The sequence below is a fragment of the Pseudophryne corroboree genome, unplaced genomic scaffold (assembly GCF_028390025.1).
Source record: "Pseudophryne corroboree isolate aPseCor3 unplaced genomic scaffold, aPseCor3.hap2 scaffold_839, whole genome shotgun sequence".
NCBI lineage: Eukaryota > Metazoa > Chordata > Amphibia > Anura > Myobatrachidae > Pseudophryne > Pseudophryne corroboree.
In genome coordinates, this window is record NW_026970418.1 from 138,156 (window position 1) to 164,408 (window position 26,253).

Sequence of the window (26,253 nt, forward strand, 5' to 3'; positions counted from 1 at the left end):
TCCAGGAGCCTGCTGCTAGGAAGAAGTGGCCGAGCTTCAGCAAGCGAGTCTGGACACTGGCGGAGGAAGCCATGATAACCAGATAATGGGGAGTGGAGAGCCAGTTCCAAGGTAATACTTTATACAGCTGGTTGAGATCCTGGTCGGTGGATATGGATTCCAAGAAAACCCTGGAGGTGCTTCCTTTCAAGGGAGACACTCTCTTTGGAGAAGACCTCAATAAGATTGTAGCTGATCTGGCTACTGCTAAAACAGCTTGCCTACCTAGTATGACTCCTACCACGCAGAAGGCTAAAAGTACTTTCCCTTGGCCCTTTCATCCTCAAGGTAAAGAGTACCCAAGGTCAGGCATACCCAAAGCAAGCTCATGCTTCCAGACCTGCCAAGCCCAGACTGAAGCAAGCCTGGGCTGCCCATCAGCCTGCTTCCAAAACGGACAAGCCTGCCGCATGACAGTGCAGGCCTCCCTCTGGGGGATCCCAGGGTGGGGGGCCCGACTTCTAGGTTTGGCATAATTCTAAGCTAGAGAATTCTGTTTGGAGCTCACCTTGTACTTTGTGAAGAAATAATCAGCATTGTGGCTGAGCAGATACATGTAGTGTGTAGCTGCAAACTGCATGGATCTGCTGCGTTGTAATGCTGATACTTTTTTTTCAAAGTACCAATAGCTTCATATAATGTTCACAATTTTTATGCAGGATCAAATAGCTCAATAGGTAGGGTGTTTGATTAGAATTCAACAGGTTATAGGTTTGAATCCTGGGTATGGTAGTTTGAGATGTGTTATTTAATAAAGTATGTTGTTCTGACTGCCGGCATCCTATCACCTGGGATATCATACTAAATAAATGGAGTTGATCAATTTTTTTTTTTTTTTTTTTTAAACTAGGGACAATTTGCAGATACTTTTCTTTATAACTGAGATTGCCCCCTGGAACTTCACATCAGTTGACAACTATGCATGAGTGGGCAGTGCTTGCTCTGGATCTGCCCACCCATTTATGTGCTGTCTTAAAAGAAAGCACAACTGACAGTTATCCTGGGCGTACACTACACAATTATCTGTCAGGCTATCTATCCAGTCTGGATGGATGGAATGAAAATCTGGTAATGTATAGGAGCAAATGTCAATTAACCATTTGCTCCCAAACACTAGAAAAGTGGTCAAAAATGGTCATTACACAAATTGGTTAAACCCAAAATTGAACCAATTTGTTTAGGGGACCATTTTTGTCCATTTTCTAGTGTTTGAGAGTAAATCGTTGATGGTCATTTGCTCACATAGATAACCGGATTTCTATTCCAACCAGCCAGTGTTGGAGATATGGTCTGCCAGATTACATAATGCATACCAGAGCCATAACTAGACTTTTTGGTGCCCTGTGACAGATAATTATATAATTTTGCAATATGGACAAAAGGCGCATGCCTTGTGGGGAAGGGGCATAACAAGATTGGTCTCAGAGAAAGCACATGAGATATGAAGATATATCTAGTATACTTGACACTCAATGGTTTGTGGTATTGCCGGGGTGCCCTCCTTAAATGCATATACAGTCACACATGGCGTGTTTGTGCAAATGGCATATCAGCAGTCAGCACTAACTGGTGACATGCCATTTGTACAAGTAAGCCATGTGTGACTAATATATAAACATACTTTATTAAATAACACCTCAAACTATCATACCCAGGATTCAAACCTATAACCTGTTGAATTCTAATCAAATACCCTACCCATTGAGCTACTTGATCCTGCATCTATTCTAACCTCCAAAAACAGATTCAGTTGCATTTTCCAGCGTGTTTTGTTTGCGCCTTTGCAAATGTCTTACATCGACAAACTTATTTAGTACTATTTTGCAAATAGGGTTACATTGTCGCAACATTGTGTTCCCTAATTGCTTGATTTTTTTAAATGCAACAATTGATAAAGACACCTGATAATTGCTCTGTGGAGTCTTATTTTGTGTCTACTTCTTATCTACATTTAATTCCCTACCTCTAATCAAGGCATTTTTAAATGCTGGGGGCTGCCAGGACGTGAGGCCTACCTAGACTTTAGATCTGAATTTGAAAGTACTTGTGAACTAACTTAATTTCCTACTTCTAAATTCATTCCTAAATTCACTACTTACATTAATCCTGTAGTTGGGCATTTTGAGCCTTCAATTGTGGGCATTGTTTTGTGTCCAGACCAGCAGCTGGTGGTGTGCATTTGCTGGAAAGGCATCGAAGACCTCCGATATGCTGCATCTCCTGATGTGTGTCTCCCTCAAGTGGCTGTCAGCAAATGCATGCTAGACACCCCATTCCAAGCTGATTGTGACATCACGGAACATGCATCATAGAACAGGCATGCTAGAATATGGGTCTTCAACCTGCGACCCTCCAGCTGCTGTGGAACTACATATACCAGCATGCCCTGCCTCAGTTTTAGCATACCTTAATAGCAAAACTGTGGCAGGGCATGCTGGGATGTGTAGTTTCACAGCAGCTGGAGGGCCACAGGATGAAGACCCATGTGCTAGAACCAAGCCGCAGGTACATTGAATGCTAGCAAGCTGAATGTTTAAATCATTTTTGTTCCGCAGCATTCCAATGCGGAAGATTCCATGGAACCAGAGATTATTCCATTGAGAAGGACATGCTGCCTGGATGACTGCACTGTGCAAATTAAATCACGGAGCCAGTTGGCTTGTGGGTGGCTCTGGTGACTGGGTGGTTGGGTGGGCGGTGTGTCGGAGGTGGAGCACATGCAAATGAATGTGTATCATCCAGCTAGTGAGAGTGAAAACTCATGCAGGAGTGTGCCTGCTTGTCAGTGGGTTATGCACCTTGCCAGGCGTCAAATCTACATGGAGCAGCTGGAGGGGACAAGAGCAGGTTTGCAAAATATAGATAGAAGGGCATATATGCTGGCGCATTCTCCATGATTGTGTCAGCTTATGTTTTGGTGCACTGCACTTTCCTCCACTAAGTTTTAGCTATTTTGGTTAAACGCAAGTGTAGTTGCTTCTCGCCCTTTTGGCTGTGATCTTGTATCGTGGTTGAAGAGTCTGCTGGAGGGATTGTTTTCTTCATTGGCGAGAGACTGAAGATATTCCAGGATGGAAGGCTTGGGAACACTATCCGTTTTTCAGTTGTGGAAGAGTTGAAAGACCGGATTGGACTACATTCTATAGTAAAGGATATCTTTGTATTTATTAATCATCCCTTTATATGTGTCTGTCTTTCAATAAAGCTTCGGGCTTGTGATTCCCTCACCCTCTTACACTCCACACACATAGCCTTATTAACTGTTGTATTATTGTATAGTTTAAATGTATAGTGCAGTTCATGATTTATAGTGTAGGCTGGCCTGTGCTGTAGTTCTTGAACTGTACTATACCGACAGCATTTGTATTGTGTTTTGGCTGTGCTGCAACACAGTACTTATGTGTGTAATGTTTATGTATGTTTTTTTGCTTCTTTATGTCAATAAAGACTGCTTTTTCAATCCAATATCTGAAAACAATCAATGTTTATCTTTGATGGCAATAGAAGTGGTATGATATTTGCTGCTTTTGAAAGGCAATATCTGATATGTCCCCTATCTGGGAACCATATATTAAATGGCTTTTCAGAAAAGGAAGATGGTAGAAGAGCTTTCAGTACTTGTTGGACCGATGCACATTTCCTATTCTAGCCTCCAAAAACAGATTCAGTTGCATTTTCCAGCGTGTTTTAAATGCGCCTTTGCAAATGTCTTACATCGACAAACTTATTTAGTACTATTTTGCAAATAGGGTTACATTGTTGCAACATTGTGTTCCCTAATTGCTTGATTTTTTAAATGCAACAATTGATAAAGACACCTGATAACTGCTCTGTGGAGTCTTATTTTGCGTCTACTTCTTATCTCCATTTAATTCCCTACCTCTAATCAAGGCATTTTTAAATGCTGGGGGCTGCCAGGACGTGAGGCCTACCTAGACTTTAGATCTGAATTTGAATGTACTTGTGAACTAACTTAATTTCCTACTTCATAATTCATTCCTAAATTCACTACTTACATGAATCCTGTAGTTGGGCATTTTGGGACTTCGATTGTGGGCATTGTTTTGTGTCCAGACCAGCAGCAGGTGGTGTGCATTTGCTGGAAAGGCATCGAAGACCTCCGATATGCTGCATCTCCTGATGTGTGTCTCTCTCAAGTGGCTGTCAGCAAATGCCTGCTAGATACCCCATTCCAAGCTGATTGTGACATCACGGAACATGCATCATAGAACAGGCATGCTAGAACATGGGTCTTCAACCTGCGACCCTCCAGCTGCTGTGGAACTACACATCCCAGCATGCCCTGCCTCAGTTTTAGCATACCTTAATAGCAAAACTGTGGCAGGGCATGCTGGGATGTGTAGTTTCACAGCAGCTGGAGGGCCGCAGGATGAAGACCCATGTGCTAGAGCCAAGCCGCAGGTACATTGAATGCTAGCAAGCTGAATGTTTAAATCCTTTTTGTTCCGCAGCATTCCAATGCGGAAGATTCCATGGAACCAGAGATTATTCCATTGAGAAGGACATGCTGCCTGGATGACTGCACTGTGCAAATTAAGTCACGGAGCCAGTTGGCTTGTGGGTGGCTCTGGTGACTGGGTGGTTGGGTGGGCGGTGTGTCGGAGGTGGAGCACATGCAAATGAATGTGTATCATCCAGCTAGTGAGAGTGAAAACTCATGCAGGAGTGTGCCTGCTTGTCAGTGGGTTATGCACCTTGCCAGACGTCAAATCTACATGGAGCAGCTGGAGGGGACAAGAGCAGGTTTGCAAAGTATAGATAGAAGGGCATATATGCTGGCGCATTCTCCATGATTGTGTCAGCTTATGTTTTGGTGCACTGCACTTTCCTCCACTAAGTTTTAGCTATTTTGGTTAAACGCAAGTGTAGTTGCTTCTCGCCCTTTTGGCTGTGATCTTGTATCGTGGTTGAAGAGTCTGCTGGAGGGATTGTTTTCTTCATTGGCGAGAGACTGAAGATATTCCAGGATGGAAGGCTTGGGAACACTATCCGTTTTTAAGTTGTGGAAGAGTTGAAAGACCGGATTGGACTACATTCTATAGTAAAGGATATCTTTGTATTTATTAATCCTCCCTTTATATGTGTCTGTCTTTCAATAAAGCTTCGGGCTTGTGATTCCCTCACCCTCTTACACTCCACACCCATAGCCTTATTAACTGTTGTATTATTGTGTTGTTTAAATGTATAGTGCAGTTCATGATTTATAGTGTAGGCTGGCCTGTGCTGTAGTTCTTGAACTGTACTATATCGACAGCATTTGTATTGTGTTTTATCTGTGCTGCAACACAGTACTTATGTGTGTAATGTTTATGTATGTTTTTTTGCTTCTTTATGTCAATAAAGACTGCTTTTTCAATCCAATATCTGAAAACAATCAATGTTTATCTTTGATGGCAATAGAAGTGGTATGATATTTGCTGCTTTTGAAAGGCAATATCTGATATGTCCCCTATCTGGGAACCATATATTAAATGGCTTTTCAGAAAAGGGAGTTGGTAGAAGAGCTTTCAGTACTTGTAGGACCGATGCACATTTCCTATTCTAGCCTCCAAAAACAGATTCAGTTGCATTTTCCAGCGTGTTTTGGATGCGCCTTTGCAAATGTCTTACATCGACAAACTTATTTAGTACTATTTTGCAAATAGGGTTACATTGTTGCAACATTGTGTTCCCTAATTGCTTGATTTTTTAAATGCAACAATTGATAAAGACACCTGATAACTGCTCTGTGGAGTCTTATTTTGTGTCTACTTTTTATCTACATTTAATTCTCTACCTCTAATCAAGGCATTTTTAAGAGCTGGGTGCTGCCAGGACGTGAGGCCTACCTAGACTTTAGATCTGAATTTGAATGTACTTGTGAACTAACTTAATTTCCTACTTCTAAATTCATTCCTAAATTCACTACTTACATGAATCCTGTAGTTGGGCATTTTGGGACTTCGATTGTGGACATTGTTTTGTGTCCAGACCAGCAGCAGGTGGTGTGCATTTGCTGGAAAGGCATCGAAGACCTCCGATATGCTGCATCTCCTGATGTGTGTCTCCCTCAAGTGGCTGTCAGCAAATGCCTGCTAGACAACCCATTCCAAGCTGATTGTGACATCACGGTACATGCATCATAGAACAGGCATGCTAGAACATGGGTCTTCAACCTGCGACCCTCCAGCTGCTGTAGAACTACACATCCCAGCATGCCCTGCCTCAGTTTTAGCATACCTTAATAGCAAAACTGTGGCAGGGCATGCTGGGATGTGTAGTTTCACAGCAGCTGGAGGGCCACAGGATGAAGACCCATGTGCTAGAGCCAAGCCGCATACATTGAATGCTAGCAAGCTGAATATTTAAATCCTTTTTGTTCCGCCGCATTCCAATGTGGAAGATTCCATGGAACCAGAGATCCTTCCATTGAGAAGGACATGCTGCCTGGATGACTACACTGTGCAAATTAAATCACGGAGCCAGTTGGCTTGTGGGTGGCTCTGGTCACTGGGTGGTTGGGTGGGTGGTGTGTCGGAGGTGGAGCACATGCAAATGATTGTGTATCATCCAGCTAGTGAGAGAGAAAACTCATGCAGGAGTGTGCCTGCTTGTCAGTGGGTTATGCACCTTTCCAGACGTCAAATCTACATGGAGCAGCTGGAGAGGACAAGAGCAGGTTTGCAAAATATAGACAGAAGAGCTCTCCAGCCTAGTTTGCTGTCTGTTTCCACTTCTCTTTTCTTGAGCCGCTCCCTTCTATGCCCTTGCGCACTATCCTGACTTCTCCCGTCTGCTTACTTTGTGCCTTCCAATGCACAATGCAAACTACAGGTAGTGCTGCAGGGCCCACACCCTTTTACTTGCCTTACAGAGCAGCTCGGGAGCTGTTACAGTGCCCAGCTGCTGCAAGAAATCAGCTTGAATGCTTCAGGGGCTGGGGCATAGCCAACATGAGCCCCACACCGAAGGAGGGTGGAGGTGTTTAATGCGAACTAGAGGTCATCCAAGCGCCGCAAAAGGCCGCCATGCCCTGCACGCCCCTTTTCTCTTTTCATATGCAGACGAGGGTTAAAGCCAACTTTGACCCACTGCTTGGATGGCATTACCATATGCAAATCAATCTGCTGCAGGCCTTCCCCCAGGAATGCTTGCACTAGTTGTTGCATTTGGTTTGTTGTTTGGGGGTGCTTCAGTATTAGGCAGCCTTCTGCCCTCCCATGTTCATCTGAAAATATGTGTTCTCCCTGCAGTTGTTGTCCCCAGATGAGAGTTCCCTTGTGCTGCCTCAGTTGAATCTCCTTTACTTGACAGAGATGTGCCTGAGCAGCGGCCCTCTCCAGCCCTATCCCAAATCATACTTATCTTGCATAGGAGATACCATGGTCATGAAGATTGTTTTCCCAGGGTGAGGTTCATTCATTGCATTCTGGGTATGCTGACCCCTGTGATTTCCCCAAATGTGGGAAACTTGACTGCATTATTTGTAGTAGTGGGGGACTGTGTTTGTGCTTTCCTCTGGTCAGCTCTGGTAAAAGTCAGATTTCTTTGTCTCATTTCTTCCTCTAGCCTTATTCTTCTTTTGAGAGTTCCCTTGTGCTGCCTCAGTTGGATCTCCTTCACTTGACAGGGGGGTGCTTGAGCAGCGATCCTCCCCAGCTCTAGCCCAACTCCTACTTACCTGCCAGGTGAGATACTATGATCATGAAGGTACTTCTCCCAGGGCAAGGCTCACCCATTGCACTCTGGGTGTGCTGCTCCTGCGATTTCCCCAAATGTGGGACACTTGACTGCATAATTTGTGTTTCCCCTGGTCGGCTCTCGTATAATTCAGATCTCTTTGTCTCAGGTCACTTTCCAGCCTAGTTTGCTGTCTGTTTCCACTTCTCTTTTCTTGAGCCGCTCCCTTCTATGCCCTTGCGCACTATCCTGACTTCTCCCATCTGCTTACTTTGTGCCTTCCAACGCACAATGCGAACTACAGGTAGTGCTGCAGGGCCCACACCCTTTTACTTGCCATACAGAGCAGCTCTGGAGCTGTTACATTGCCAAGCTTCTGCAAGAAATCAGCTTGAATGCTTCAGGGGCTGGGGCATAGCCAACATGAGCCCCACACCGAAGGAGGGTGGAGGTGTTTAATGCGAACTAGGGGTCATCCAAGCGCCGCAAAAGGCCGCCATTCTCTTTTCATATGCAGACGAGGGTTGAAGCCAACTTTGACCCACTGCTTGGATGACATCACCATATGCAAATCCATCTGCTGCAGGCCTTCCCCCAGGAATGCTTGCACTATTTGTTGCATTGGTTTGTTGTTTGGGGGTGCTTCAGTATTAGGCAGCCTTCTGCCCTCCCATGTTCATCTGAAAATATGTGTTCTCCCTGCAGTTGTTGTCCCCAGATGAGAGTTCCCTTGTGCTGCCTCAGTTGAATCTTCTTTACTTGACAGAGATGTGCCTGAGCAGCGGCCCTCCCCAGCCCTATCCCAAATCATACTTATTTTGCATAGGAGATATCATGGTAATGAAGACTGTTATCCCAGGGTGAGGTTCATTCATTGCATTCTGGGTATGCTGACCCCTGTGATTTCCCCAAATGTGGGAAACTCGACTTCATTATTTGTGGTAGTGGGGGACTGTGTTTGTGCTTTCCTCTGGTCAGCTCTGGTAAAAGTCAGATTTATTTGTCTCAGATCTTCCTCTAGCCTTGTTCTTCTTTCGAGAGTTCCCTTGTGCTGACTCAGTTGGATCTCCTTCACTTGACAGGGAAGTGCCCGAGCAGCGACCCTCCCCAGCTCTAGCCCAACTCCTACTTACCTGCCAGGTGAGATACTATGATCATGAAGGTGCTTCTCCCAGGGCAAGGCTCACCCATTGCACTCTGGGTGTGCTGCTCTTGCGATTTCCCCAAATGTGGGAAACTTGACTGCATAATTTGTGTTTCCCCTGGTCGGCTCTCGTATAATTCAGATCTCTTTGTGTCAGGTCTCTCTCCAGCCTAGTTTGCTGTCTGTTTCCACTTCTCTTTTCTTGAGCCGCTCCCTTCTATGCCCTTGCGCACTATTATGACCTCTCATGTCTGCTTACTTTGTGCCTTCCAACGTCAATGCAAACTACAGGTAGTGCTGCAGGGCCCACACCCTTTTACATGCTTTACAGAGCAGCTCTGGAGCTGTTACAGTGCCCAGCTGCTGCAAGAAATCAGCTTGAATGCTTCAGGGGCTGGGGCATAGCCAACATGAGCCCCACACCGAAGGAGGGTGGAGGTGTTTAATGTGAATTAGGGGTCATTCAAGCGCCGCAAAAGGCCGCCATGCCCTGCACATCCCTTTTTGCTTTTCATATGCAGACGAGGGTTGAAGCCAACTTTGACCCACTGCTTGGATGACATCACCATATGCAAATCCATCTGCTGCAGGCCTTCCCCCAGGAATGCTTGCACTAGTTGTTGCATTTGGTTTGTTGTTTGGGGGTGCTTCAGTATTAGGCAGCCTTCTGCCCTCCCATGTTCATCTGAAAATATGTGTTCTCCCTGCAGTTGTTGTCCCCAGATGAGAGTTCCCTTGTGCTGCCTCAGTTGAATCTCCTTTACTTGACAGAGATGTGCCTGAGCAGCGGCCCTCCCCAGCTCTATCCCAAATCATACTTATTTTGCATAGGAGATACCATGGTCATGAAGATTGTTCTCCCAGGGTGAGGTTCATTCATTGCATTCTGGGTATGCTGACCCCTGTGATTTCCCCAAATGTGGGAAACTTGACTGCATTATTTGTGGTAGTGGGGGACTGTGTTTGTGCTTTCCTCTGGTCAGCTCTGGTAAAAGTCAGATTTCTTTGTCTCAGATCTTCCTCTAGCCTTGTTCTTCTATCGAGAGTTCCCTTGTGCTGCCTCAGTTGGATCTCCTTCACTTGACAGGGGGGTGCCCGAGCAGCGACCCTCCCCAGCTCTAGCCCAACTCCTACTTACCTGCCAGGTGAGATACTATGATCATGAAGGTGCTTCTCCCAGGGCAAGGCTCACCCATTGCACTCTGGGTGTGCTGCCCCTGTGATTTCCCCAAATGTGGGAAACTTGACTACATAATTTGTGTTTCCCCTGGTCGGCTCTCGTATAATTCAGATCTCTTTGTCTCAGGTCTCTCTCCAGCCTAGTTTGCTGTCTGTTTCCACTTCTCTTTTCTTGAGCCGCTCCCTTCTATGCCCTTGCGCACTATTCTGACCTCTCCTGTCTGCTTACTTTGTGCATTCCAACGCACAATGCAAACTACAGGTAGTGCTGCAGGGCCCACACCCTTTTACATGCTTTACAGAGCAGCTCTGGAGCTGTTACAGTGCCCAGCTGCTGCAAGAAATCAGCTTGAATGCTTCAGGGGCTGGGGCATAGCCAACATGAGCCCCACACCGAAGGAGGGTGGAGATGTTTAATGCGAATTAGGGGTCATCCAAGCGCCGCAAAAGGCCGCCATGCCCTGCACATCCCTTTTTTCTTTTCATATGCAGACGAGGGTTGAAGCCAACTTTGACCCACTGCTTGGATGACATCACCATATGCAAATCCATCTGCTGCAGGCCTTCCCCAGGAATGCTTGCACTAGTTGTTGCATTTGGTTTGTTGTTTGGGGGTGCTTCAGTATTAGGCAGCCTTCTGCCCTCCCATGTTCATCTGAAAATATGTGTTCTCCATGCAGTTGTTGTCCCCAGATGAGAGTTCCCTTGTGCTGCCTCAGTTGAATCGCCTTTACTTGACAGAGATGTGCCTGAGCTGCGGCCCTCCCCAGCCCTATCCCAAATCATACTTATTTTGCATAGGAGATACCATGGTCATGAAGATTGTTCTCCCAGGGTGAGGTTCATTCATTGCATTCTGGGAATGGTGACCCCTGTGATTTCCCCAAATGTGGGAAACTTGACTGCATTATTTGTGGTAGTGGGGGACTGTGTTTGTGCTTTCCTCTGGTCAGCTCTGGTAAAAGTCAGATTTCTTTGTCTCAGATCTTCCTCTAGCCTTGTTCTTCTTTCGAGAGTTCCCTTGTGCTGCCTCAGTTGGATCTCCTTCACTTGACAGGGGGGTGCCCGAGCAGCGACCCTCCCCAGCTCTAGCCCAACTCCTACTTACCTGCCAGGTGAGATACTATGATCATGAAGGTGCTTCTCCCAGGGCAAGGCTCACCCATTGCACTCTGGGTGTGCTGCCCCTGTGATTTCCCCAAATGTGGGAAACTTGACTACATAATTTGTGTTTCCCCTGGTCGGCTCTCGTATAATTCAGATCTCTTTGTCTCAGGTCTCTCTCCAGCCTAGTTTGCTGTCTGTTTCCACTTCTCTTTTCTTGAGCCGCTCCCTTCTATGCCCTTGCGCACTATTCTGACCTCTCCTGTCTGCTTACTTTGTGCCTTCCAACGCACAATGCAAACTACAGGTAGTGCTGCAGGGCCCACACCCTTTTACATGCTTTACAGAGCAGCTCTGGAGCTGTTACAGTGCCCAGCTGCTGCAAGAAATCAGCTCGAATGCTTCAGGGGCTGGGGCATAGCCAACATGAGCCCCACACCGAAGGAGGGTGGAGATGTTTAATGCGAATTAGGGGTCATCCAAGCGCCGCAAAAGGCCGCCATGCCCTGCACATCCCTTTTTTCTTTTCATATGCAGATGAGGGTTGAAGCCAACTTTGACCCACTGCTTGGATGACATCACCATATGCAAATCCATCTGCTGCAGGCCTTCCCCAGGAATGCTTGCACTAGTTGTTGCATTTGGTTTGTTGTTTGGGGGTGCTTCAGTATTAGGCAGCCTTCTGCCCTCCCATGTTCATCTGAAAATATGTGTTCTCCATGCAGTTGTTGTCCCCAGATGAGAGTTCCCTTGTGCTGCCTCAGTTGAATCGCCTTTACTTGACAGAGATGTGCCTGAGCAGCGGCCCTCCCCAGCCCTATCCCAAATCATACTTATTTTGCATAGGAGATACCATGGTCATGAAGATTGTTCTCCCAGGGTGAGGTTCATTCATTGCATTCTGGGTATGGTGACCCCTGTGATTTCCCCAAATGTGGGAAACTTGACTGCATTATTTGTGGTAGTGGGGGACTGTGTTTGTGCTTTCCTCTGGTCAGCTCTGGTAAAAGTCAGATTTCTTTGTCTCAGATCTTCCTCTAGCCTTGTTATTCTTTCGAGAGTTCCCTTGTGCTGCCTCAGTTGGATCTCCTTCACTTGACAGGGGGGTGCCCGAGCAGCGACCCTCCCCAGCTCTAGCCCAACTCCTACTTACCTGCCAGGTGAGATACTATGATCATGTAGGTGCTTCTCCCAGGGCAAGGCTCAACCATTGCACTCTGGGTGTGCTGCCCCTGTGATTTCCCCAAATGTGGGAAACTTGACTGCATAATTTGTGTTTCCCCTGGTCGGCTCTCGTATAATTCAGATCTCTTTGTCTCAGGTCTCTCTCCAGCCTAGTTTGCTGTCTGTTTCCACTTCTCTTTTCTTGAGCCGCTCCCTTCTATGCCCTTGCGCACTATTCTGACCTCTCCTGTCTGCTTACTTTGTGCCTTCCAACGCACAATGCAAACTACAGGTAGTGCTGCAGGGCCCACACCCTTTTACATGCTTTACAGAGCAGCTCTGGAGCTGTTACAGTGCCCAGCTGCTGCAAGAAATCAGCTTTAATGCTTCAGGGGCTTGGGCATAGCCAACATGAGCCCCACACCGAAGGAGGGTGGAGATGTTTAATGCGAATTAGGGGTCATCCAAGCGCCGCAAAAGGCCGCCATGCCCTGCACATCCCTTTTTTCTTTTCATATGCAGACGAGGGTTGAAGCCAACTTTGACCCACTGCTTGGATGACATCACCATATGCAAATCCATCTGCTGCAGGCCTTCCCCAGGAATGCTTGCACTAGTTGTTGCATTTGGTTTGTTGTTTGGGGGTGCTTCAGTATTAGGCAGCCTTCTGCCCTCCCATGTTCATCTGAAAATATGTGTTCTCCCTGCAGTTGTTGTCCCCAGATGAGAGTTCCCTTGTGCTGCCTCAGTTGAATCGCCTTTACTTGACAGAGATGTGCCTGAGTAGCGGCCCTCCCCAGCCCTATCCCAAATCATACTTATTTTGCATAGGAGATACCATGGTCATGAAGATTGTTCTCCCAGGGTGAGGTTCATTCATTGCATTCTGGGTATGCTGACCCCTGTGATTTCCCCAAATGTTGGAAACTCGACTGCATTATTTGTGGTAGTGAGGGACTGTGTTTGTGCTTTCCTCTGGTCAGCTCTGGTAAAAGTCAGATTTCTTTGTCTCAGATCTTCCTCTAGCCTTGTTCTTCTTTCGAGAGTTCCCTTGTGCTGCCTCAGTTGGATCTCCTTCACTTGACAGGGGGGTGCCCGAGCAGCGACCCTCCCCAGCTCTAGCCCAACTCCTACTTACCTGCCAGGTGAGATACTATGATCATGTAGGAGCTTCTCCCAGGCAAGGCTCACCCATCGCACTCTGGGTGTGCTGCCCCTGTGATTTCCCCAAATGCGGGAAACTTGACTGCATAATTTGTGTTTCCCCTGGTCGGCTCTCGTATAATTCAGATGTCTTTGTCTCAGGTCTCTCTCCAGCCTAGTTTGCTGTCTGTTTCCACTTCTCTTTTCTTGAGCCGCTCCCTTCTATGCCCTTGCGCACTATCCTGACTTCTCCTGTCTGCTTACTTTTTGCCTTCCAACGCACAATGCGAACTACAGGTAGTGCTGCAGGGCCCACACCCTTTTACTTGCCTTACAGAGCAGCTCTGGAGCTGTTACAGTGCCCAGCTGCTGCAAGAAATCAGCTTGAATGCTTCAGGGGCTGGGGCATAGCCAACATGAGCCCCACACCGAAGGAGGGTGGAGGTGTTTAATGCGAACTAGGGGTCATCCAAGCGCCGCAAAAGGCCGCCATGCCCTGCACGCCCCTCTTCTCTATTCATATGCAGATGAGGGTTGAAGCCAACTTTGACCCACTGCTTGGATGACATCACCATATGCAAATCCATCTGCTGCAGGCCTTCCCCCAGGAATGCTTGCACTAGTTGTTGCATTTGGTTTGTTGTTTGGGGGTGCTTCAGTATTAGGCAGCCTTCTGCCCTCCCATGTTCATCTGAAAATATGTGTTCTCCCTGCAGTTGTTGTCCCCAGATGAGAGTTCCCTTGTGCTGCCTCAGTTGAATCTCCTTTACTTGACAGAGATGTGCCTGAGCAGCGGCCCTCCCCAGCTCTATCCCAAATCATACTTATTTTGCATAGGAGATACCATGGTCATGAAGATTGTTTTCCCAGGGTGAGGTTCATTCATTGCATTCTGGGTATGCTGACCCCTGTGATTTCCCCAAATGTGGGAAACTGGACTGCATTATTTGTGGTAGTGAGGGACTGTGTTTGTGCTTTTCTCTGGTCAGCTCTGGTAAAAGTCAGATTTCTTTGTCTCAGATCTTCCTCTAGCCTTGTTCTTCTTTCGAGAGTTCCCTTGTGCTGCCTCAGTTGGATCTCCTTCACTTGACAGGGGGGTGCCCGAGCAGCGACCCTCCCCAGCTCTAGCCCAGCTCCTACTTACCTGCCAGGTGAGATACTATGATCATGAAGGTGCTTCTCCCAGGGCAAGGCTCACCCATTGCACTCTGGGTGTGCTACTCCTGCGGTTTCCCCAAATGTTGGACACTTGACTGCATAATTTGTGTTTCACCTGGTCGGCTCTCGTATAATTCAGATCTCTTTGTCTCAGGTCTCTATCCAGCCTAATTTGCAGTCTGTTTCCACTTCTCTTTTCTTGAGTTGCTCCCTTCTATGCCCTTGCGCACTATCCTGACTTCTCCCGTCTGCTTACTTTGTGCCTTCCAACGCACAATGCAAACTACAGGTAGTGCTGCAGGGCCCACACCCTTTTACTTGCCTTACAGAGCAGCTCTGGAGCTGTTACAGTGCCCAGCTGCTGCAAGAAATCAGCTTGAATGCTTCAGGGGCTGGGGCATAGCCAACATGAGCCCCACACCGAAGTAGGGTGGAGGTGTTTAATGCGAACTAGGGGTCATCCAAGCGCCGCAAAAGGCCGCCATGCCCTGCACACCCCTTTTCTCTTTTCATATGCAGACGAGGGTTGAAGCCAACTTTGACCCACTGCTTGGATGACATCACCATATGCAAATCAATCTGCTGCAGGCCTTCCCCCAGGAATGCTTGTACTAGTTGTTGCATTTGGTTTGTTGTTTGGGGGTGCTTCAGTATTAGGCAGCCTTCTGCCCTCCCATGTTCATCTGAAAATATGTGTTCTCCCTGCAGTTGTTGTCCCCAGATGAGAGTTCCCTTGTGCTGCCTCAGTTGAATCTCCTTTACTTGACAAGGGAGGCATTTTGGATTTTTTCTTTGGGTACCCTTACACCTGATAGTCTGAATGAGAGCATTGAACTGAACAACATTGGCAGTCTCTGAAGATTTTATCTATTGATTTACCTAATATATTATTTATTGAATATCCATTTATTGTATGTTTAATAAATAAACAAAATTATTAGAAGTAGCTATTTTGGAAACAGCTTTCCTCTTAGGATGAAACTGTATAATCCTGTTGTGTGTATTCCTTTAAAGTTCCTTAGTAAAATCCACTAGTAATGATGAACATCAGATTTCTTCCTCCATCCTCTTTTTACACTTTCTCTTGGTTCTATATATATATATTTTTTTCTATTTTTATTTTTTTCCCCTCCTTCTCCCAAAAGGCCCCCCTCCCTCCCCCCCCTCCCTGTTTTAAATTTTAAAATCTTTAAATATTTAAATCTTCGAATCCTTAAATTGTCTGTTTAATATTTATTTTTTCTTCAATTCTTTTTGTTGTTTAAACAGCAATGTAATTATTCCAGGGGTTAAAATAATGAAATATAGAAATAATATTAACAAAAATTAAAGGTAAAAATGAATTGATAGAATGAGCCCATTAAAAGTAAATAAATAATATGGATGTTAAGCTGAGCGGGTTGGATTCGAACATGGGACTAGCTGCATAGAGTGCAGGTGATGTTTCCCCTGCGCCACAAGAACTGCTTTAGTAGTGGCATGGATTTATGTTACCCTAAAAGGTTTTATAGAAGTAAATGGGGATCCTTAGTGCTGAGTCTCTGAATTATGTATATGTGATTATAGATATGAGGTATTGATTGAAAGATTATAGGTTAATTTGTATATAGATTATATATTTTCTGTTATTTTTTAAACCACCTTGTTGCTTATTTTATTATTATTTTTAATCACCATGTTGCTTATTTTTATATTATGAAATGCCTTTATATGTGCAATTGCAATTAGAAAGTTGTTCCATATGTGAGTCATTACATGTATGCATCCAATTAGTACATGTATGTATCCAATCAACTAATTAGTAATACTATTGGTCCGGTGCATTTTAAAAAGAGCCTGCTAGGCTGCTGATGTATCCTCTGACGAAACCGCTCTTGGATAACAGCGGAGAAACGCGTAAGGAAGGTGATTACCGGACACTCTGATTGCTGAGATATAAGCCCGTTCATGAACGAGCTACATCACGGCGGACGTCTGATGTAAAGACAGCGGTGAAGGGGAAAAAGCAATTTGAGACCGAGCAAAAGGAGGTCTCTACCCCACGGCAGGGAGAAATATCCCGACTGCGAGTGCCAATAAGATCCAGCCACGGTTAACGGGGGTCGTAGCATACCGCTGTGTTTCACCAATCATCACAGCGCTCTCCCCCTGTTTTCTTTCATTACTCACGTGAGTTACATATGAACTTTAACTGCAGTAAATAAGAGGCGTTGGTTTCAACTGTTGCTGTTCATCCACAAGAAGGAATTTAATGTATCAATTACAATTGGAAAGTAACGATTAAATTACAACAGCTGTATCCAGGAGGATTTTTTGGACACTTTAATAAACATTCCGTTGTCATCAAGGGCAATATGAAATAGATCCTGATTACATTTAGATATGGATAGTGGTGCCTATATATGTTGACTCCATTGTATTTTATTGAATGTGGGTTTCTTCTGTCTATATATATTTTTTAAAAATAAAGAGCTTGTATATTTTATTTTTTGCGCTCCCTTGATAACAAGTGTGATTATCTTTAAAATTTGGTTTATTATTGGTAGAACAGTACTACCTATGGGAGCAGCATTTTATAATATATGGTGAAAATTAATAGATGTATAAAGATTAAATAAGCAACAAATTGGTGAAATAGATAAGTTTTGATAGGAGCGCTGGGTTCTATATATATATATTGACATTTGGTTATATATATGTATAGACTTTATAAATTCTTGACAGAGATGTGCCTGAGCAGCGGCCCTCCCCAGCCCTATCCCAAATCATACTTATTTTGCATAGGAGATACCATGGTCATGAAGATTGTTCTCCCAGGGTGAGGTTCATTCATTGCATTCTGGGTATGCTGACCCCTGTGATTTCCCCAAATGTGGGAAACTCGACTGCATTATTTGTGGTAGTGGGGGACTGTGTTTGTGCTTTCCTCTGGTCAGCTCTGGTAAAAGTCAGATTTATTAGTCTCAGATCTTCCTCTAGCCTTGTTCTTCTTTCGAGAGTATCCATGTGCTGCCTCAGTTGGATCTCCTTCACTTGACAGGGGGGTGCCCGAGCAGCGACCCTCCCCAGCTCTAGCCCAACTCCTACTTACCTGCCAGGTGAGATACTATGATCATGAAGGTGCTTCTCCCAGGGCAAGGCTCACCCATTGCACTCTGGGTGTGCTGCTCCTGCGGTTTCCCCAAATGTTGGACACTTGACTGCATAATTTGTGTTTCCCCTGGTCGGCTCTCGTATAATTCAGATCTCTTTGTCTCAGGTCTCTCTCTAGCCTAGTTTGCTGTCTGTTTCCACTTCTCTTTTCTTGAGTTGCTCCCTTCTATGCCCTTGCTCACTATCCTGACTTCTCCCGTCTGCTTACTTTGTGCCTTCCAACGCTCAATGCAAACTACAGGTAGTGCTGCAGGGCCCACACCCTTTTAATTGCCTTACAGAGCAGCTCTGGAGCTGTTACAGTGCCCAGCTGCTGCAAGAAATCAGCTTGAATGTTTCAGGGGCTGGGGCATAGCCCCACACCGAAGGAGGGTGGAGGTGTTTAATGCGAACTAGGGGTCATCCAAGCGCCGCAAAAGGCCGCCATGCCCTGCACGCCCCTTTTCTCTTTTCATATGCAGACGAGGGTTGAAGCCAACTTTGACCCACTGCTTGGATGACATCACCATATGCAAATCCATCTGCTGCAGGCCTTCCCCCAGGAATGCTTGCACTAGTTGTTGCATTTGGTTTGTTGTTTGGGGGTGCTTCAGTATTAGGCAGCCTTCTGCCCTACCATGTTCATCTGAAAATATGTGTTCTCCCTGCAGTTGTTGTCCCCAGATGAGAGTTCCCTTGTGCTGCCTCAGTTGAATCTCCTTTACATGACAGAGATGTGCCTGAGCAGCGGCCCTCCCCAGCCCTATCCCAAGTCATACTTATTTTGCATAGGAGATACCATGGTCATGAAGATTGTTCTCCCAGGGTGAGGTTCATTCATTGCATTCTGGGTATGCTGACCCCTATGATTTCCCCAAATGTGGGAAACTCGACTGCATTATTTGTGGTAGTGGGGGACTGTGTTTGTTCATTCCTCTGGTCAGCTCTGGTAAAAGTCAGATTTATTTGTCTCAGATCTTCCTCTAGCCTTGTTCTTCTATCGAGAGTTTCCTTGTGCTGCCTCAGTTGGATCTACTTCACTTCACAGGGGGGTGCCCGAGCAGCGACCCTCCCCAGCTCTAGCCCAACTCCTACTTACCTGCCAGGTGAGATACTATGATCATGAAGTTGCTTCTACCAGGACAAGGATCACCCATTGCACTCTGGGTGTGCTGCTCCTGCGATTTCCCCAAATGTGGGAAACTTGACTGCATAATTTGTGTTTCCCCTGGTCAGCTCTCATATAATTCAGATCTCTTTGTCTCAGGTCTCTCTCCAGCCTAGTTTGCTGTCTGTTTCCACTTCTTTTTTCTTGAGCCCCTCCCTTCTATACCCTAGTGCACTATCCTGACTTCTCCTCCCGTCTGCTTACTTAGTGCCTTACAATGCACAATGCAAACTACAGGTAGTGCTGCAGGGCCCACACCCTTTTACTTGCCTTACAGAGCAGCTCTGGAGCTGTTACAGTGCCCAGCTGCTGCAAGAAATCAGCTTGAATGCTTCAGGGGCTGGGGCATAGCCAACATGAGCCCCACACCGAAGGAGGGTGGAGGTGTTTAATGCGAACTAGGGGTCATCCAAGCGCCGCAAAAGGCCGCCATGCCCTGCACGCCCCTCTTCTCTATTCATATGCAGATGAGGGTTGAAGCCAACTTTGACCCACTGCTTGGATGACATCACCATATGCAAATCCATCTGCTGCAGGCCTTCCCCCAGGAATGCTTGCACTAGTTGTTGCATTTGGTTTGTTGTTTGGGGGTGCTTCAGTATTAGGCAGCCTTCTGCCCTCCCATGTTCATCTGAAAATATGTGTTCTCCCTGCAGTTGTTGTCCCCAGATGAGAGTTCCCTTGTGCTGCCTCAGTTGAATCTCCTTTACTTGACAGAGATGTGCCTGAGCAGCGGCCCTCCCCAGCTCTATCCCAAATCATACTTATTTTGCATAGGAGATACCATGGTCATGAAGATTGTTTTCCCAGGGTGAGGTTCATTCATTGCATTCTGGGTATGCTGACCCCTGTGATTTCCCCAAATGTGGGAAACTGGACTGCATTATTTGTGGTAGTGAGGGACTGTGTTTGTGCTTTCCTCTGGTCAGCTCTGGTAAAAGTCAGATTTCTTTGTCTCAGATCTTCCTCTAGCCTTGTTCTTCTTTCGAGAGTTCCCTTGTGCTGCCTAAGTTGGATCTCCTTCACTTGACAGGGGGGTGCCCGAGCAGCGACCCTCCCCAGCTCTAGCCCAGCTCCTACTTACCTGCCAGGTGAGATACTATGATCATGAAGGTGCTTCTCCCAGGGCAAGGCTCACCCATTGCACTCTGGGTGTGCTACTCCTGCGGTTTTCCCAAATGTTGGATACTTGACTGCATAATTTGTGTTTCACCTGGTCGGCTCTCGTATAATTCAGATCTCTTTGTCTCAGGTCTCTCTCCAGCCTAATTTGCAGTCTGTTTCCACTTCTCTTTTCTTGAGTTGCTCCCTTCTATGCCCTTGCGCACTATCCTGACTTCTCCTGTCTGCTTACTTTGTGCCTTCCAACGCACAATGCAAACTACAGGTAGTGCTGCAGGGCCCACACCCTTTTACTTGCCTTACAGAGCAGCTCTGGAGCTGTTACAGTGCCCAGTTGCTGCAAGAAATCAGCTTGAATGCTTCAGGGGCTGGGGCATAGCCATCATGAGCCCCACACCGAAGGAGGGTGGAGGTGTTTAATGCGAACTAGGGGTCATCCAAGCACCGCAAAAGGCCGCCATGCCCTGCATGCCAATTTTCTCTTTTAATATGCAGACGAGGGTTGAAGCCAACTTTGACCCACTGCTTGGATGACATCACCATATGCAAATCCATCTGCTGCAGGCCTTCCCCCTGGAATGCTTGCACTAGTTGTTGCATTTGGTTTGTTGTTTGGGGGTGCTTCACTATTAGGCAGCCTTCTGCCCTCCCATGTTCATCTGAAAATATGTGTACCTCCTGCAGTTGTTGTCCCCAGATGAGAGTTCCCTTGTGCTGCCTCAGTTGAATCTCCTTTACTTGACAGAGATGTGCCTGAGCAGCGGCCCTCCCCAGCCCTATCCCAAATCATACTTATTTTGCATAGGAGATACCATGGTCATGAAGATTGTTCTCCCAGGGTGAGGTTCATTCATTGCATTCTGGGTATGCTGACCCCTGTTATTTCCCCAAATGTGGTAAACTTGACAGCATTATTTGTGGTAGTGGGGGACTGTGTTTGTGCTTTCCTCTGGTCAGCTCTGGTAAAAGTCAGATTTCTTTGTCTCAGATCTTCCTCTAGCCTTGTTCTTCTTTCGAGAGTTCCCTTGTGCTGCCTCAGTTGGATCTCCTTCACTTGACAGGGGGGTGCCCGAGCAGCGACCCTCCCCAGCTCTAGCCCAACTCCTTCTTACTTGCTAGGTAAGATACTATGATCATGAAGGTGCTTCTCCCAGGGCAAGGCTCACCCATTGCACTCTGGGTGTGCTGCTCCTGCGATTTCCCCAAATGTGGGAAACTTGACTGCATAATTTGTGTTTCCCCTGGTCGGCTCTCGTATAATTCAGATCTCTTTGTCTCATGTCTCTCTCCAGCCTAGTTTGCTGTCTGTTTACACTTCTTTTTTCTTGAGCCGCTCCCTTCTATGCCATTGCGCACTATCCTGACTTCTCCCGTCTGCTTAATTTGTGCCTTCCAACGCACAATGCGAACTACAGGTAGTGCTGCAGGGCCCACGCCCTTTTACTTGCCTTACAGAGCAGCTCTGGAGCTGTTACAGTGCCTAGCTGCTGCAAGAAATTAGCTTGAATGCTTCAGGGGCTGGGGCATAGCCAACATGAGCCCCACACCGAAGGAGGGTGGAGGTGTTTAATGCTAACTAGGGGTCATCCAATTGCCGCAAAAGGCCGCCATGCCCTGCACGCCCCTTTTCTCTTTTCATATGCAGACGAGGGTTGAAGCCAATTTTGACCCACTGCTTGGATGACATCACCATATGCAAATCCATCTGCTGCAGCCTTCCCCCAGGAATGCTTGCACTAGTTGTTGCATTTGGTTTGTTGTTTGGGGGTGCTTCAGTATTAGGCAGCCTTCTGCCCTCCCATGTTCATCTGAAAATATGTGTTCTCCCTGCAGTTGTTGTCCCCAGATGAGAGTTCCCTTGTGCTGCCTCGGTTGAATCTCCTTTACTTGACAGAGATGTGCCTGAGCAGCGGCCCTCCCCAGCCCTATCCCAAATCATACTTATTTTGCATAGGCGATACCATGGTCATGAAGATTGTTCTCTCAGGGTGAGGTTCATTCATTGCATTCTGGGTATGCTGACTCCTGTGATTTCCCTAAATGTGGGAAACTCGACTGCATTATTTGTGGTAGTGGGGGACTGTGTTTGTGCTTTCCTCTGGTCAGCTCTGGTAAAAGTCAGATTTCTTTGTCTCAGATTTTCCTCTAGCCTTGTTCTTCTTTTGAGAGTTCCCTTGTGCTGCCTCAGTTGAATCTCCTTCACTTGACAGGGGGGTGCCCGAGCAGCGACCCTCCCCAGCTCTAGCCCAACTCCTACTTACCTGCCAGGTGAGATACTATGATCATGAAGTTGCTTCTCCCTGGGCAAGGATCACCCATTGCACTCTGGGTGTGCTGCCCCTGTGATTTCCCCAAATGTGGGAAACTTGACTGCGTAATTTGTGTTTCCCCTGGTCGGCTCTCATATAATTCAGATCTCTTTGTCTCAGGTCTCTCTCCAGCCTAGTTTGCTGTCTGTTTCCAATTCTTTTTTCTTGAGCCCCTCCCTTCTATACCCTTGTGCACTATCCTGACTTCTCCTTCCGTCTGCTTACTTTGTGCCTTACAATGCACAATGCAAACTACAGGTAGTGCTGCAGGGCCCACACCCTTTTTCTTGCCTTACAGAGCAGCTCTGGAGCTGTTACAGTGCCCAGCTGCTGCAAGAAATCAGCTTGAATGCTTCAGGGGCTGGGGCATGGCCAACATGAGCCCCACACAGAAGGAGGGTGGGGGTATTTAATGTGAACTAGGGGTCATCCAAGCGCCGCAAAAGGCCGCCATGCCCTGCATACCCCTTTTCTCTTTTCATATGCAGATGAGGGTTCCAGCCAACTTTTGCCTACTGCTTGGATGACATCACCGTATGCAAATCCGTCTTATGCAGACCTTCCCCCAGGAATGCTTGTACTAGTTGTTGCATTTGGTTTGTTGTTTGGGGGTGCTTCAGTATTAGGCAGCCTTCTGCCCTCCCATGTTCATCTGAAAATATGTGTTCTCCCTGCAGTTGTTGTCCCCAGATGAGAGTTCCCTTGTGCTGCCTCAGTTGAATCTCCTTTACTTGACAGAGATGTGCCTGAGCAGCGGCCCTCCCCAGCCCTATCCCAAATCATACTTATTTTGCATAGGAGATACCATGGTCATGAAGATTGTTCTCCCAGGGTGAGGTTCATTCATTGCATTCTGGGTATGCTGACCCCTGTGATTTCCCCAAATGTGGGAAACTTGACTGCATTATTTGTGGTAGTGAGTGACTGTGTTTGTGCTTTCCTCTGGTCAGCTCTGGTAAAAGTCAGATTTCTTTGTCTCAGATCTTCCTCTAGCCTTGTTCTTCTTTCGAGAGTTTCCTTGTGCTGCCTCAGTTGGATCTCCTTCACTTGACAGGGGGGTGCCCGAGCAGCGACCCTCCCCAGCTCTAGCCCAACTCCTACTTACCTGCCAGGTGAGATACTATGATCATGAAGGTGCTTCTCCCAGGGCAAGGCTCACCCATTGCACTCTGGGTGTGCTGCTCCTGCGATTTCCCCAAATGTGGGAAACTTGACTGCATAATTTGTGTTTCCCCTGGTCGGCTCTCGTATAATTCAGATCTCTTTGTCTCAGGTCTCTCTCCAGCCTAGTTTGCTGTCTGTTTCCACTTCTCTTTTCTTGAGCCGCTCCCTTCTATGCCCTTGCGCACTATCCTGACTTCTCCCGTCTGCTTACTTTTTGCCTTCCAACGCACAATGCGAACTACAGGTAGTGCTGCAGAAATCAGCTTGAATGCTTCAGGGGCTGGGGCATAGCCAACATGAGCCCCACACCGAAGGAGGGTGGAGGTGTTTAATGCGAGCTAGGGGTCATCCAAGTGCCGCAAAAGGCTGCCATGCCCTGCACGCCCCTTTTCTCTTTTCATATGCAGACGAGGGTTGAAGCCAACTTTGACCCACTGCTTGGATGACATCACCATATGCAAATCCATCTGCTGCAGGCCTTCCCCCAGGAATGCTTGCACTAGTTGTTGCATTTTGTTGTTGTTTGGGGGTGCTTCAGTATTTGAGCAGCGGCCCTCCCCAGCCCTATCCCAAATCATACTTATTTTGCATAGGAGATACCATGGTCATGAAGATTGTTCTCCCAGGGTGAGGTTCATTCATTGCATTCTGGGTATGCTGACCCCTGTGATTTCCACAAATGTGGGAAACTCGACTGCATTATTTGTGGTAGTGGGGGACTGTGTTTGTGCTTTCCTCTGGTCAGCTCTGGTAAAAGTCAGATTTCTTTGTCTCAGATCTTCCTCTAGCCTTGTTCTTCTTTTGAGAGTTTCCTTGTGCTGTCTCAGTTGGATCTCCTTCACTTGACAGGGGGCTGCCCGAGCAGCGACCCTCCCCAGCTCTAGCACATGTAAGTTTGTTTTTATTTTACTACATTGTGGTTTGTGGCTCTATACCATGTAATGCATGTCTTTTAACAGTAGTCAAGTCTTCCAATGTGCTTGTTAGTGAAACCCAATACATAGCTTTATTTTATTTTGTTTCTTCAAATATTGAATGCATATGTCTTATAACTTTTTTTTTCAATATATAAACATTTTTATTATAAGATTTTCAATGACACAAGTACATCCAAGTTGCAGATTATGGGTTGTGAAGGACAAATCAACCATATAAACAATTTAAGCAATTTAAATTGCATGCAGGTAGTAGAATATCAAACTCCTTGGATGAGAGTTGGTCGTAATAAACTAGGATAGAAAAGAATAAAGTAGAAAATAAGATTTTAAACCTACCGGTAAATCTTTTTCTCGTAGTCCGTAGAGGGTGCTGGGGACTCCGTAAGGACCATGGGGGTAGACGGGCTCCGCAGGAGACATGGGCACTTTAAGAAAGACTTTAGTTCTGGGTGTGCACTGGCTCCTCCCTCTATGCGCCTCTATGCCACAGTTAGAGAAACTGTGCCCAGAGGAGACTGACAGTATGAGGAAAGGATTTTGTTAATCCAGGGCAAGATTCATACCAGCCACACCAATCACACCGTATAACTTGTGATAAACTACCCAGTTATGAGTACGAAAAAACAACATACTGTAGCATCAGTGCAGGACCGATGCAACTATAACATAACCCTTATTGAAGCAATAACTATATACAAGTATTGCAGAAGTAGTCCGCACTCGGGACGGGCGCCCAGCATCCTCTACGGATTACGAGAAAAAGATTTACCGGTAGGTTTAAAATCTTATTTTCTCTAACGTCCTAGAGCAGGGGTGTCAAAGACAAGGCCCGCGGGCCAAATCCGGCCCGCCAGACCTCGTCTGATGGCCCGCGGTGCCGCCGCCATGAAACCCCCTTCTCCCGAGTGCCCAGCTCGGGGGGGGGCGGGGTTTCGCGGAATGACGCGATTGCGTCGTGACGTCATGGCGCAAACGCGTCATTCAACGAAACCCCGTTGGAGGAGGGAGAAGGGAGCCGCGCAGACGAGGAGGGAGAGGCGGCTGAAGAGCGGCGAGAACCGCTTCAAATGTAAGTCAGCCCCTCTCCCTTCCTCTCTTTCTCTCTCTCTCCCTCCTTCCACCACCTGCCGCAATGTGTAAAATGGGGACCTGTACCTGCCGCTATGTGTAAAATGGGGACCTGTGCCTGCCACAATGTGTAAAATGGGGACCTGTGCCTGCCACAATGTGTAAAATGGGGACCTGTACCTGCCGCTATGTGTAAAATGGGGACCTGTGCCTGCCACAATGTGTAAAATGGGGACCTGTGCCTGCCACAATGTGTAAAATGGGGACCTGTGCCTGCCACAATGTGTAAAATGGGGACCTGTACCTGCCGCTATGTGTAAAATGGGGACCTGTGCCTGCCACAATGTGTAAAATGGGGACCTGTGCCTGCCGCAATGTGTAAAATGGGGACCTGTACCTGCCGCTATGTGTAAAATGGGGACCTGTGCCTGCCACAATGTGTAAAATGGGGACCTGTGCCTGCCACAATGTGTAAAATGGGGACCTGTACCTGCCGCTATGTGTAAAATGGGGACCTGTGCCTGCCACAATGTGTAAAATGGGGACCTGTGCCTGCCACAATGTGTAAAATGGGGACCTGTGCCTGCCACAATGTGTAAAATGGGGACCTGTGCCTGCCACAATGTGTAAAATGGGGACCTGTGCACTATAAAAGGGGGCACATGGCTGGGCACTATAAAAGGGGGCACATGGCTGGGCACTTTAAAAGGGGGCAGATGGCTGGGCACATATAAGGCAGGT

General features: G+C 46.8%; 25 non-coding genes and 2 pseudogenes across 25 annotated transcripts; all 27 read left to right on the forward strand.

Annotated features, from left to right (window-relative positions):
• Positions 1-7,396: 7,396 nt before the first annotated feature.
• On the forward strand, positions 7,397-7,560 carry LOC135042802 (U1 spliceosomal RNA). Its single transcript, XR_010235875.1, has one exon. It is a non-coding gene; the product is annotated as a U1 spliceosomal RNA (small nuclear RNA).
• Positions 7,561-7,712: 152 nt separating this feature from the next.
• On the forward strand, positions 7,713-7,875 carry LOC135042824 (U1 spliceosomal RNA). The gene has a single exon (XR_010235897.1). It is a non-coding gene; the product is annotated as a U1 spliceosomal RNA (small nuclear RNA).
• Positions 7,876-8,528: 653 nt separating this feature from the next.
• LOC135042820 (U1 spliceosomal RNA) lies at positions 8,529-8,692 on the forward strand. The gene has a single exon (XR_010235893.1). It is a non-coding gene; the product is annotated as a U1 spliceosomal RNA (small nuclear RNA).
• A 152-nt stretch (positions 8,693-8,844) lies between these two features.
• On the forward strand, positions 8,845-9,007 carry LOC135042825 (U1 spliceosomal RNA). The gene has a single exon (XR_010235898.1). It is a non-coding gene; the product is annotated as a U1 spliceosomal RNA (small nuclear RNA).
• A 670-nt stretch (positions 9,008-9,677) lies between these two features.
• LOC135042829 (U1 spliceosomal RNA) lies at positions 9,678-9,841 on the forward strand. The gene has a single exon (XR_010235901.1). It is a non-coding gene; the product is annotated as a U1 spliceosomal RNA (small nuclear RNA).
• Positions 9,842-9,993: 152 nt separating this feature from the next.
• LOC135042832 (U1 spliceosomal RNA) lies at positions 9,994-10,156 on the forward strand. Its single transcript, XR_010235903.1, has one exon. It is a non-coding gene; the product is annotated as a U1 spliceosomal RNA (small nuclear RNA).
• A 670-nt stretch (positions 10,157-10,826) lies between these two features.
• LOC135042808 (U1 spliceosomal RNA) lies at positions 10,827-10,990 on the forward strand. The gene has a single exon (XR_010235881.1). It is a non-coding gene; the product is annotated as a U1 spliceosomal RNA (small nuclear RNA).
• A 152-nt stretch (positions 10,991-11,142) lies between these two features.
• Positions 11,143-11,305, forward strand: LOC135042834 (U1 spliceosomal RNA). The gene has a single exon (XR_010235904.1). It is a non-coding gene; the product is annotated as a U1 spliceosomal RNA (small nuclear RNA).
• Positions 11,306-11,975: 670 nt separating this feature from the next.
• LOC135042805 (U1 spliceosomal RNA) lies at positions 11,976-12,139 on the forward strand. The gene has a single exon (XR_010235878.1). It is a non-coding gene; the product is annotated as a U1 spliceosomal RNA (small nuclear RNA).
• Positions 12,140-12,291: 152 nt separating this feature from the next.
• On the forward strand, positions 12,292-12,454 carry LOC135042835 (U1 spliceosomal RNA). Its single transcript, XR_010235905.1, has one exon. It is a non-coding gene; the product is annotated as a U1 spliceosomal RNA (small nuclear RNA).
• Positions 12,455-13,124: 670 nt separating this feature from the next.
• On the forward strand, positions 13,125-13,288 carry LOC135042804 (U1 spliceosomal RNA). Its single transcript, XR_010235877.1, has one exon. It is a non-coding gene; the product is annotated as a U1 spliceosomal RNA (small nuclear RNA).
• Positions 13,289-13,440: 152 nt separating this feature from the next.
• LOC135042796 (U1 spliceosomal RNA) lies at positions 13,441-13,602 on the forward strand. Its single transcript, XR_010235869.1, has one exon. It is a non-coding gene; the product is annotated as a U1 spliceosomal RNA (small nuclear RNA).
• Positions 13,603-14,273: 671 nt separating this feature from the next.
• LOC135042817 (U1 spliceosomal RNA) lies at positions 14,274-14,437 on the forward strand. Its single transcript, XR_010235890.1, has one exon. It is a non-coding gene; the product is annotated as a U1 spliceosomal RNA (small nuclear RNA).
• Positions 14,438-14,589: 152 nt separating this feature from the next.
• On the forward strand, positions 14,590-14,752 carry LOC135042840 (U1 spliceosomal RNA). Its single transcript, XR_010235910.1, has one exon. It is a non-coding gene; the product is annotated as a U1 spliceosomal RNA (small nuclear RNA).
• Positions 14,753-17,378: 2,626 nt separating this feature from the next.
• On the forward strand, positions 17,379-17,542 carry LOC135042807 (U1 spliceosomal RNA). Its single transcript, XR_010235880.1, has one exon. It is a non-coding gene; the product is annotated as a U1 spliceosomal RNA (small nuclear RNA).
• A 152-nt stretch (positions 17,543-17,694) lies between these two features.
• On the forward strand, positions 17,695-17,857 carry LOC135042838 (U1 spliceosomal RNA). Its single transcript, XR_010235908.1, has one exon. It is a non-coding gene; the product is annotated as a U1 spliceosomal RNA (small nuclear RNA).
• Positions 17,858-18,518: 661 nt separating this feature from the next.
• On the forward strand, positions 18,519-18,682 carry LOC135042797 (U1 spliceosomal RNA). Its single transcript, XR_010235870.1, has one exon. It is a non-coding gene; the product is annotated as a U1 spliceosomal RNA (small nuclear RNA).
• Positions 18,683-18,834: 152 nt separating this feature from the next.
• Positions 18,835-18,976, forward strand: LOC135042846 (U1 spliceosomal RNA; annotated as a pseudogene).
• A 695-nt stretch (positions 18,977-19,671) lies between these two features.
• On the forward strand, positions 19,672-19,835 carry LOC135042811 (U1 spliceosomal RNA). The gene has a single exon (XR_010235884.1). It is a non-coding gene; the product is annotated as a U1 spliceosomal RNA (small nuclear RNA).
• Positions 19,836-19,987: 152 nt separating this feature from the next.
• Positions 19,988-20,150, forward strand: LOC135042839 (U1 spliceosomal RNA). The gene has a single exon (XR_010235909.1). It is a non-coding gene; the product is annotated as a U1 spliceosomal RNA (small nuclear RNA).
• Positions 20,151-20,821: 671 nt separating this feature from the next.
• LOC135042806 (U1 spliceosomal RNA) lies at positions 20,822-20,985 on the forward strand. Its single transcript, XR_010235879.1, has one exon. It is a non-coding gene; the product is annotated as a U1 spliceosomal RNA (small nuclear RNA).
• Positions 20,986-21,137: 152 nt separating this feature from the next.
• LOC135042845 (U1 spliceosomal RNA) lies at positions 21,138-21,300 on the forward strand. The gene has a single exon (XR_010235912.1). It is a non-coding gene; the product is annotated as a U1 spliceosomal RNA (small nuclear RNA).
• Positions 21,301-21,970: 670 nt separating this feature from the next.
• Positions 21,971-22,134, forward strand: LOC135042814 (U1 spliceosomal RNA). The gene has a single exon (XR_010235887.1). It is a non-coding gene; the product is annotated as a U1 spliceosomal RNA (small nuclear RNA).
• A 152-nt stretch (positions 22,135-22,286) lies between these two features.
• On the forward strand, positions 22,287-22,428 carry LOC135042843 (U1 spliceosomal RNA; annotated as a pseudogene).
• A 695-nt stretch (positions 22,429-23,123) lies between these two features.
• LOC135042809 (U1 spliceosomal RNA) lies at positions 23,124-23,287 on the forward strand. The gene has a single exon (XR_010235882.1). It is a non-coding gene; the product is annotated as a U1 spliceosomal RNA (small nuclear RNA).
• A 152-nt stretch (positions 23,288-23,439) lies between these two features.
• Positions 23,440-23,602, forward strand: LOC135042822 (U1 spliceosomal RNA). Its single transcript, XR_010235895.1, has one exon. It is a non-coding gene; the product is annotated as a U1 spliceosomal RNA (small nuclear RNA).
• Positions 23,603-24,082: 480 nt separating this feature from the next.
• LOC135042801 (U1 spliceosomal RNA) lies at positions 24,083-24,246 on the forward strand. Its single transcript, XR_010235874.1, has one exon. It is a non-coding gene; the product is annotated as a U1 spliceosomal RNA (small nuclear RNA).
• The last annotated feature ends 2,007 nt before the right edge of the window (positions 24,247-26,253 follow it).